Source organism: Gavia stellata, chromosome 1 (genome assembly GCF_030936135.1).
Source record: "Gavia stellata isolate bGavSte3 chromosome 1, bGavSte3.hap2, whole genome shotgun sequence".
In the NCBI taxonomy this organism is placed as follows: Eukaryota; Metazoa; Chordata; class Aves; order Gaviiformes; family Gaviidae; genus Gavia; species Gavia stellata.
In genome coordinates, this window is record NC_082594.1 from 3,694,445 (window position 1) to 3,706,258 (window position 11,814).

An 11,814-nucleotide genomic window follows, 5' to 3' on the forward strand; every position below is an offset into this window, starting at 1 on the left:
ATTTTTCCCATAAGAGCCTATGGAAGCTGTTCTTTGCTTGCACAAGGACTTCTGGAAATTACAGGTCTTTAATGAGCGGCTCACAAGTAATAAATCAGATTGGGATCTCCCCATTTCACGGCGCCCTGGGCAGCCTGCCTGCTGTATGACCGATGCTTAAGTAAAGGGAAAACAAGGGGCTGCCCCTTGGGACATTCCCACTGACCCCATGGGGAGGGCAGGATCCCTAACTGGAAGCTGAGAAGATTTAAGACCCAACGGCATGAATGACTCTGGGCTGTATTCAGGGCACACATTTTGGAAACCATCTGTTCTTGACAGCCAGGGGTGAGTCAGACCAGACTATCTCAGTCTGCCAGCTGGGGTGAAGCTAATGCCAGCCACGAACACTTCAAGGACGTTTATAGGGTATATCCACAAGCTTGTATCCATCCCTGCTTGGAGCAGCAGGTTGGACTGGTACCTCCTGAGGTCCCTTCCAGCCCAGATTATCCGATGATCCTATGAAAGGTGGGACCCTCAAGCTGAATTTAATTTGCCCCCTTCATGCAGGCAGTCGGTGGGAGCTAGGCATGTCCTGAAGACACCAGGAAGGGAAGGGGACTGGTGTCACCCAGTGGCAGCCCTATATGGTGAGGCAGCAAGCCCACACAGGCACTGATTGCTGCTGCTGGCTACAGAAAGGGCATGAGATGACAGCTCTTCATGGCCTTGAAGGGAGTTTGAGTCCTGTACTGCACATCTGCGTTGTACAGATCTGAGGGCAAATCCCTTTTGTGCTCCTCAGGCTGCTGAGTCTTTAGATGTGGGCTCCTGCAGGATCAGGACTTGTGTAGACATCCTCTGATGTTTCATTTAGGTCCCATTTTAGGTGCATCTTGGCTTAAGGATCTTCAAAACAGAGCGTGATTATTTTGCAAAATGTTCCCTCTGATGCGCCTCATTTTCCTACACAAAACAGAAGCGGTTTACACCAAAAGACACTCTGTAGGTTCACAAGTCCATTGCTGGTGGTTGAAGAGCTCTCGGTCTATTGGCATCACTAATTGCAAATGCACTGTTCAGCTTTAAATTGAAGCTCGGTCTGAATTTTCCCTTCGGTTTCCAAAGGAGAGGAACACAGTTTGAACTCCGGTGATACGCTTTCGGTGAACTCTCCTGACACAGCAGCTGATGGTTAAACAAACAGGACTTCCCAGCGTGAACTTTGCAAAGGAAGAAGTCCTTGTCCCACCACTTAATCAGCATAGCTGCCTAGCAGAAAACCCCCAGCATGCTTAGACCACTTGGAGCTCTGCAGCCTTGAGCAAAATGCTGTATTTACAAGTTCTATCTTGTCACCTTAACCTTAACAACATGATGGTTTGATACTCAGACGTGTGTCATTGGCCTGGCAATTTATTAGCTTGTAGTCAGTAGAAAGTAACGGGTGCTTCTCAGCAAAGGGAAACAGCTGCCTTGCTGCCAAGCAGCTGATAAAACTGACTTTTGCTGTTAGTTCGGAGAGAGCTCCTTTTATTATCAAACATACCCTGCTTCTTTACCTCTTCTCAGGTGAGGAATTGCTCAGCGTGACTAACACGAACTAACCTTTAACATGCTCAGATGTCACCAAGGCAAGATGTGGTCAGATGTCACCTAGAGTCATGCAAACTCCTGATCAGGATGGTGCTTTTCAAAGAAAACTTTGATTTCATTAGTTTCATGAACAAACTGAATGGGCATCTTCAGTGAGAGCACGTGTGCCCCAAGCCAGGTCACCCAACCTGGACGCTGGCAGGGGGTGTTTGGACATGTGTCCCTTCTCCCGGTAAGCCCCAGCACCCCCCAGTTCATGTTTTAAAGCCTCCCTCTTTGCTCTTTTCACCCAGAGTAGGACACTTTGGGGAATTTTCATCTAAATCCCACTTGGCATCTTGGCAACAAGAGCAAGGGCTGAAGATTGACAGAGGCTAACCCAGGTTGCGTGAACACAGTTCGAGGCAAACAAAGGGCATGAAACACCAGATCAACTGAGCCAAAACAGGTTTGCAGTAGAAGCGGTGTCTTATTACCCACCTGATATAGCTGGAGAAAGTAAGCAAGATGTTGGGTGCACCAGCTTCTCCAGGGCTAAAGTGAGAGCAGCAAGCTTTGAGAACAAGCGTCTTGCATTTAATTAGACTTGTGCCAGTTAGACCACCTCATACCTGTAGAGTAGAGGTGACGCTAATGAAGGGGAAAAGGAGCTTACTTCCAAGAGATAGGCAGACAAAATGATATGTGGAGAGGAAGCCTGAGATCACGCATGCGTCACGGTTTAAAAATGCCGGTTGGACTGGTAGAGCAGCTGGTGTTGCACGAAGTAGCGTGATTGGACAAGACATATTTTTACTGGAAATCTTGCTCACTTATTACTTTATTTCCTTCATAAAAGCTTATTCACCCAAAAGCCAAGGGTGTGACACCAGCGCTTTCTTATCATATAGCTTTATAAACCAGTCAAAATGTTCTGTACATCTCCGCACCTAATTTTTCTTCCCTCTCTCACAACTACACAGGTACTTACAGGACCTTTACTCTTCTATTACGTAAGTATTTTGCAACTGTGTGCAAACTCGCCGATAGTAAACTTTTATCTTGGCAAAGTGAGCGCAGCAGTGATTTTGCATTCTGCTTTTATCAGCTAGACTTCAGCCCAGAAACTTCACAGCCCGGGGTTAATCTTTCATCTCATGAACTTCGTAATCTACAGGCAATGGGTCAGGAAAGTTCACGACTGTTTTTATCCATGTGGGTAAATGCAAAGTTCACTACCGGAAAAAAAAGGCGCTTAAATAGAGCAGATACAATAAAGCGAGACTCCTGAAAAGGGCTCCTTTGGCAGCGTTTGGCTGCATAGGGGATGCATTGGAAAGGGTAGGCAGCATTTTCACAACAGCTCTTCTGATTTTACCTCATGTCTGATGAGCCTGGAGGATTCATTGTCACAAGAATCACACGGGGAAGACTGACGGGGTTCCAAGTAGGATTAGGTATTTCTACGGGGAATGAGAAATGGCAGACCTACAAGAAGTTAACTGGGCAAGGAGAGAGACCAGAGGTGTGCAGAAAGAAAACGAGGTTGTGAAAATTTCACAAGCACCATAGATGTCGATATATACGTTGAGCACCAGTAGCTGCCTCTGTGCTGCAGGATCTGCCCTCCGGGCAGGCAGTTCTGGCACTACGCGTGGAGCAAAGTCCTCCACCTCTCCTGCTGTGCCTGAAGGCATCAGGGCTTACGTACCACCCAGGACACAAGATGAGGCTAAGCGTTAATCTGCTCTCAAAAGGCAACTGCTGTGTTAACATGCATGGGGCCAAACTTTACTCTGACACTGAGATCTTCAGAAGAGCCAAAAGAGCGAGGAGGACCTTTGTCTCTGGCTATTGATTCATAGAGATCTCAGGTGGTCTTCAAGACTCGAAGGTCCCAACCTGCTGCTGGTACTCTGAAGACGCGCAAGACATACCCTTAACCCCAATAATGGTATTTAAGAGGAAATTCCAGAGAGGATCTGTGCTGTCTGCAGTGATCTTTGTGATAGCAGCAGACTGCCTGTCCTCTTCGGGAGATGGGGCTGAATTCCCACCCCCTGCCACAAGCAGCATCTCACCCAGGGGCATCTCATTTGCCACCGGGGCCTCCAGACATTATCCACACTATGAATAATAACACAGCTTCATGCTTGCAGATCCAGTTAGATGCTGTCTAGCTAGACCAAGTGATCTGTGTATTCCCAGTGCCTCTGCAAAGATGTGTAATTACCCTTGAGTAATTTTTCCTGAGGGCATTTGGGGAAGGAAAGCATGGTCCCACCTAAAGCTTCCCTCCTTTGGGCAAATTCCCACATATTTCAAAGGAGGGAAAAAGAAATCAAAAAGAGAGATTATTATTTGTTTAATGAATCTGCAGAATGGAGTTTCTTTCTGGGAATCTTATTAAAAGTCCCTTCCTCATGGAAATGTGGCTGGTGAGTAGGTACTTTGTCAAGTCAAAAAGAAAAAAAAAACCAGATCGGAAGTCTAATCGCATTGAAACCATATGTGCAGCATATGTCAGCAGTTACAGAGAGCTTTAGAAAAAACAACTACAAAACCTTGGCCTCTGACTTCAAAGGGGTTTTAAAAGGAACAGAATTTTGATCACTAAATTTCTGCCCGTTAGGGAAAAGTCATGGGGATTTTGTGTGTGTGTGTGTGTCTGTTGTTGTGAATCGTTTTGCTACAGAAAACTAACCAGAGGTCCCTACCATACAAAAAAAAATATCCTATCGGAGCTGGCTTCCTCCCTGGGACCCTGCAGATCCCAGCACACACCGAGTCAGTCTTTTCACAAGCCACGGCTCTGTTTTAAAGCCCAGTCCTGCCTTTGAAAAATGGCTTTGTTCAAGAACGGCACCATGGGGCTCTGTGTTTCCTGCCTCCCCTGCTTTCAATATGACATGAACGTTGTTTGCTCTCGCAAGGGCAAATGGTCTTTCCATCAGCAGGCGAGACCAAAAACTCATTGTGGGTTGGAGGAGTTAACACGTGCACTTTCCATCTACAACCATCTCTTACAACTCTTCAGCGTGTAGGTTGGTCATAACGTCCCCTTCATGGCCTTGGTCCTCTTCTTTATTGATATGGAGTATCTTTATTGCAGGAAGATGTGAGTTCTCGGCACAAACTGAAGTTGTGTTAGGCCCTGCACAAACACGGGTGAAATCCCTGAGCCAAATGCTTGGAGACCTAAAGGCAATCTGTAAAGTAAGGTGGGGGCAAACTGTCCTTAGCTCCTGGCTTAGCGGTCAGCACACTCCAGCTGTGTCTGCAAGCAGTCCTTGGTGATAAGGGTCAGGGTTAAGTCCTCCATGGAAGCCTTTGCAGTGCTAAAGCAGACACACAACCTGCGATGGCTCAAGCAGGAGGTGCGCAGGGAGATCCTGGCTCTCCCATCAGCTACAAGCTTTCTCAGGGAGAAGACAAACCCCCTTCCCAGCAGGGTTTTGGGATAGCACAGACAAGAGACACACAGGGATGTGCCAACACGGAGGTGTTTGAGGCCCAGCAAGACGCGACTCATTTGGGAAGCTGGTTCTACCAGGATGGTGCAATCCTCTGAGCTCAAACACAACCCTTCTTCCTCCCACCCGCTCCCACCATGAGGCTCCGCTGGGCCAGTCGCACATGTCTCTGAGCTGGAAAATAGTAATTAGAAACCTCTTGGATAGGAGCTGGTGGAGAAACCAATGTAGTGAAGGTGAGGAGCCTCTGCGGAGTTTTTAGGAAGCAGGCCAGCTGCACACAAGTGAGCGTGTATATGTGTATGTGCAGGTATGTGGACTCTGCATCGTGGAGCACACGTGGCAAAGGACACAGGAGCAGACAGGATGGAAACTGGCCCCTCAGCCAGCCCCAAGCCCACTGAGACACTTGCCTGACCCCGTATCCTGACCCTGCTCTGTTGAGTAGAAGATGGAGGCACAACTCAAGACAGGCTTCCTAAAGGTGACTGGTGTTGCAGGACACAACAGGTTGAGAAGCAAAGTTCAAGGGCAGGCTTGGGGAACAACCTGAACACATGCTCCCTGTACAGACACAGCGTGCCCAGGACCTGGTGGTGGCCAAGGATTATGGTGCAAAGGCTGGAGGGGGCTGACTGAGGGGAAGTTTCTATCAGACATGGTGAAAAGCAATTGCAATTTTCACAGTCCTCCTCAGTGGCAGAGGAGTGCAGGGGAAGGTCGTCTGCTCTCTCAAGGGATGCGGTCTGGGAGAAGAGCTCCTGTCCTTTCTCATGAGGCAGTTCTCATTTGATGGCTGTCAAACATGAATTCATCCTGATGTCCCAGATAACTTCCCCTAGCACACACTTACCTTTTAAATTCCTACACAGCACACACCGTAGGAGAACCCCATCTGATCCTTGCTTCACCTAGCCCTCACCTTTGCTCCTCTCTAGTACCAAGCTCCAGCAGATGCACCTACAGGTCTTCTACCACCCAAAATATGGACTTAGTAATTTTGGATTTTCTCTGCTGCTGTTTCCAAGGCTCTTGGGAAGGCTTTCAAGTTAAGAAGTTGGAAATTGCCCTGATATCTACTGACTCTTTTAAGGCAAGATACCCCACCAAAAACGTTTGCAAATTCAAGCTTGTGGGAGACCAGAAGAGGACAAGGACTACCCTTTCAGTTTATACTATGACTCATCGCTCCTGTTATGCCCGTAAGCTTGCTCTGTTCCAGCAGTGCCAACTCATCTGGTAAAATACTTGACATTTTATTTAAAGATCCAGCTTCTTGATCATCTGCAAACATTTACCTTCAATTTAGAAAATGAACGATATATCAATCATTGAAAGCCACTGAAAAAAAGTTTAAAGAAAACTCTCAAGGCTCTAGATCTAGGTGAAGTTTTAAAAAACCCTCTCTTCTTTTTACATTCCTGTTTTTTTAAGGAAAAGTTGTTTTGTGGTAGCCTGATTTGTGAGTTCAATGCACTTGGGAGCTGAACACACTTCAGTTTTGGATGTGGTCTGCAAGATTGCAAAAAGAAGTTCAAACAAGCCCAAGGAAAATGAGTTAAGGATGATGGTTGTGACTCACACGAGCCTTAGAAAGTAATTTGGCATGTTTGACCTCGAGATATAAGAGCAGATAATGCCATATAATCGCTTCACGTATAGAACCATAAGCAGAGGGAGAAGCGCTGCACAGGTTTGCCGTGATGGATAGATCAGGGAAGGGAAGATAAAATTTAGTTGGCTACTAGGAACAATTTCCTGAGAGTGAAGACGATTAGGCAGTGGAACTGTTTTGCCTAGTGAGGTAATTACTGCACAAACACTAGATGGACGCAAGCCAAGATTAGATAAGCGTAGTGGAAAATGTAGTACAAGGTCTCTTCTGATGAGCCCAGAGGGGCTGGCTTTGCTGGCAGCGTGCCCAGACGAGCAGTTGGACGAAACTTTCCCTGAAAAGTTCTTCAGACAACGAGGGCTTTGCTCAGGCAGGGGCTGCAGGACCCTAGCCGGCTGTCTCACCAGGGCAGAGAGCAATGCATCAAAACCCCTGCCATAAAAGCCCGCAAAAGGAGGTCTGAGGCAGTTACGAAATTAATCTAGAAGCCATAAAACTAAATAGTAGTATTTTTTTTGAGGGGTGACTCTTATTTAGGTTCCTTAAAGCCTCTTTTTGTTCCATATGGGGCTTGGGTGTTTCTGCAGCTGTTGCTTCTTGCTTTTTTTCTCTATTCACTAACACATGTGGAGTGTTTGCAGAGTCTGGAGCCAGGAGAGCTCCCAGAGCAAGGGGACAGATTTTCGGAAGAGGTCACAGCTGAGAGCTGAGCATTTGAAAATCTGGACTGCTGCAATATCTCCCAGAAGGAGGAAACATGGCTAATCCACATTACGGCTATTTGAGTGCTTTTCACTGCAGTGATGTAAGCACTAACACGTAAGGGACAGAGTCCTTAAAATAATATTCACACCCACCTTGAAGTCTGCCTGCCCATAACAACACCAGCACACTCCATCCCCCAACCTGCATAACGAAACAAAACCTACAGCTCTCCACATTTGTCCGTGGGGTGCTTCACCTGTGTAATAGACGTTTTTCTAGGTCAAAATGAAAATATCCATAGGAACATGCTAAGAGAGGGATTTCTTGGCAGGGTAGGGCTGCCTTTAATATCTCCATGCCCACCTTTTCCAGTAACTCATGGGATGAGGACAACCCCGTTGCATGAGACATGCTGAGGAACTCTGCCTGACGGAGGAGTATCATTGACATTGATTCCCACACTGAATCATTACATTTAAAGTCTGCTCCAAAATATATTTTTCTTGCCTATGACAAGACATGGTAACTCCTCCTGTAAGTAAGGTGAGGGGATGGGAGAGGGACCCTGTACCACTGGCAGACAAGGGTTCATCGCAGCAGAAAACCCCAAACATGACCCTGTACCATGGCTGAAGACTGGAAGAAAAAGGCAGCCTGGAGAAAGGAGCAAGCGAGTCACCTTGGGCTGGAAGTAGAACATCATGGAAGCACAGAGCACTGCTTTTGGGGTACCCAGGGAACCCATCTGGGTACTACACAGGGTAACCTAACCCTGGGGCTGGGCTCACTCTCAGATGTCCTTGGGAAGCCCCAGAAGGGCAGCAGTGACACCTCTTGATCAGCAACTACTCTATTACTGGGGCATTCTTTGACATCACCCTGATATAACTCAGTTAGAGGTTATGCCAGCCCTAAAAACCTGGTCATAAAAGTTTATGAAAGACAGAGGAGGGTGTAGGAAGCTTGCCAATCATTGTGCAGCAAGGATGGGAGCAGAGCAATGCCCAGTCTCAGCCCTGGGTTTTATCTGCCAGGTACTCTCGTTAATGCAGTATGTTGTCCGGTGCTTTTCACTGGAAATTAGGCCACTTAATCAAACTGCTGTGTTGTCCAAAGGTTTTTATAGCAGCGTATTTACCCACTATAATGGGTAGAAAAACTCCTGTATTTATTTACCTGCCTCTTTCAGTAGGTGCAACCCTTTTTAGGGAGCGGACAGAAGGCAACCATTCCTCCCCACCATCACTGCTGTTTTTAGGGAAACGCCTCCAAAGTGGAAAAACCCACAGCTGAGCAAACACAATAAAAGATGCTGAGCAGCCCAGGAGGCAGGCAGCGTAGCATCACCCTGCCTTTATCCCTCCATGTTTGACATGGAGTCAGGAAGCAGAGGAGCTGAAGCCCAGAAGATGTGGCTGGAGTGATAATTATGTGCGGGAGGCTGCAGCACAGTTGCCCCATGGAGTCTTCCCCCAGAGGAGAACAGTGAGGACCATGCCTGCCCAAGGAGCATCCTCTCCTTTCCCCACTGCAGCACGGTGCTGTGCCTGGGCTCTTCCTCCTGCTCCCCAGTTAGCCCAGCCTGTTTGGCACAGCAGATGGGCCACGGAAGGTAAAGGAAATAGCAGCACACAGTACTCAGTGTTGCCGTACAGGTTGGGCTTTGCAGGCAAACCAAGGAGGAATGGAGCTGCCATTGCCCATGCCAGTCTCCCCTCAACAGGGACCTTGCTTGTGGTGCTCTCCACCAGGTCTTTGCAGGAACCATACCAGGAAAGACAGGGTAAAAATCCTCCGGGAAGCACCAACATACGTCCTGAAGCCACATGTGTGACATGAGTGGTTTGGCTCCTTGTCTTGGTGGGGGCTCCCCACCTGCAGGACCTTCCTTGGCTTCTAGCTCTACCAGAAGGACAGAGACCATACTTGCCCCATTCTGCTATGGTGTAAACCAGGGAAAGCCTCTACTCAGTTCAGTGAAGCTGCTCCACTGTCATGTTCTGGCAGGTTTTTGCATTAATTTATTTGAAGGAGAGTCAGCCATGGAATCAGTCTCACACCGAGACACTACACTGCTATATTTTTTGTGCAGTAGCATCCTGAGATTTTAGGTAAAATCCTGCCTGTGGCCTGGAGCTGCATTTGGGCAACCTTCAGGTTAGCTTGAAGAAGACCAATGTCCCCAACTCCCAGCAGTGTTGGTTAAAGCAGCAGCAGGCTGTGAATATCTGACTCCGGAGGATGCTCTCTCCCACAATTCTGGCAGCCCCTTTATCTTCCATCCTCAAGCTCAGAAAAAGATGGAGGACTCCTGTCATGGCAATCACACCAAAGTTCCTGGGATGTCGAATGGTTCCTCTAAGCAGAATTTAACTAGCACTGTCTAGAGCAGCTTGCACCAAGCATTTAACGTACATTGTGTTGCCCTAGGAATGCAATCCAGCCTCGTCTCTGCTGTCTCTTCTGCTCCTATGGTCTGTTCAGACATTTCAGAGATATTTTTACCATGATCCCAAATTCCTTTCCTGGCTAGTAGCCTGCTTTTGACCTTCTTCCTGTAAAGCAGACGTTTGCCTCCCGAGTGCATTAGTCCCAGCTGTTTCAGGGGCTGGATTCATCCAGTTGGTCTGTGCTGGCTTTCTGCTGGTGTGCTTCTCTTGAAACCAGTGATGTTGCTCCTCTTTAAACTGTTCAAACAAGTAAGGGTTATGTGACTCCTGTGGAGTTCCATCAGGTTGAACACCCCAGTGTGAAGTGCCAGGATAACTGGAGCTCAGCTCACAGCCCCTCAAAAACCCACAATGAACCTCATCCACATGCTAATCAGCCCTGGTGCCTCCCTCCTGCCTGTGACCCTGCCATCCCTGCCGGGGGTACCCAGGAGGGGGCTGCATGAAAGGTCCAAAGAGCCTCCCCAGTCACCTCCTTTCTGTGGCTCTTCCATTTCTCCTGTGTCCCAGCTCATCACATAACCCATCATCTTACACGATAGAAAGGGACCGGCTAGACCTGAGGTTGTTCTTTAACAATTGCCTCACAAACTTGTGTTTGATTTCACTCATACGACACCCATAATATAAGCCTAACCTTTATGTACTCCTCTGGGACACGGTGATGTCTCGGCCAGGCACCACTGAGGCAAAAAGGAGAAGGAAAGATCACGTGTGCTTCAAAACACTGCAAAGTCATCCTGAAACTGCTTACAGAAGGAAGCAGGACATGCCTGTTCATCATGGCCACCGTTCATCAGCGCTGCCTCGGCTCTTGCTAATTGACAATACAGGAAGGCTGGATCGGGCAGGTTAGGGGACTTCCCGATGTGAACTGCTACCTAAGCAAATATAGGCTGTGATGAATAATTAACAGGAGCTGTAATATCAAACTGTCTTATGAAGGGTGGGAAGGAGCAGGGAGAATAAGGAGAGAATATCAGAAAAAAGCAGGGTTTTCTGCCCCTGACTCTAAGCCTGGACTCTACCTGTTCGGCTCATCTCTGATCCAAGCAGAAGCCAAAGCTCTCCTCCCAGGGATATCTTTAGAGAGAGGCAGAAGCGTTTTTTTGTGACATGCTTTCCAGGGCACCCAGTAGTTTGTGTGTAGCCAGGTTTGCCTTCTGCAGAGAAGCACAGAGGGCATGTAAGGATCCTCAAACCTGAATTAGGCACCCAGGTTCCCATTTACCGACTGCCGGCAGGGCTGAATGCTCCCTTCATTCCTCTAGAGAGCTTTTTCCCAGAGCTGAAGTTCCTGTCAAGATATGGCCAGGAGGTGCCTGCTAAAGTCAGCTCTGAAAGGCTATTGGCATGAGAGAAATGCTCTCTGCTTGAGCCAAAACCACCGAGTCGGATATTTTCCCATTGCATGCATTGTGTCTTTGCTCCGTTGACTCAGAGCCACGTTTCCCACCCCAGCGGAAGGAGCAGTGTCCATCCACCACTTCAGAGCAGCCTGTGCACCCCTGGTGAGGTGCCTGCTATGGTTTGGAGAGCCCCAAAGCTTCCAGAGCTGCTCATGCCAAGAGACTGGTGTGGCTGAAGGAGGCACCTACCCACCCAGCAGACCAGCATGGCTATCCTGGTGCTAAACAGGAGCTCGCACACTGATCCACTCTCAACCAAATGGTTCAAGGGTGAGCATCCTTCCCACCTGGGGCTTCAAGGGCTGTGTCCTGGGGATCTGAGAACAGACAGGCTTTGCAGCTCAGTAACCAGAAACCCCAGCCTGCAGCCTGCTTTGCTTTTTTCATGCAAAGAGCTGCTCCTCCAGCTCACTCTATGTAACTTCTGCAGCTGCTTATGGCCATTTTTAGCTCTTGAGATGCCTCCTTTTGCCTTGAGCAATGTGTTAAAAGTGAATTCAAAGCCTCTAGCAGCAGCACCAGCAGCAGCAGATCATTTTCCCTGCCCAGAGACTGCTACTGATGAGAAGAGGAGAGGAGAGGAGAGGAGAGGAGAGGAGAGGAGA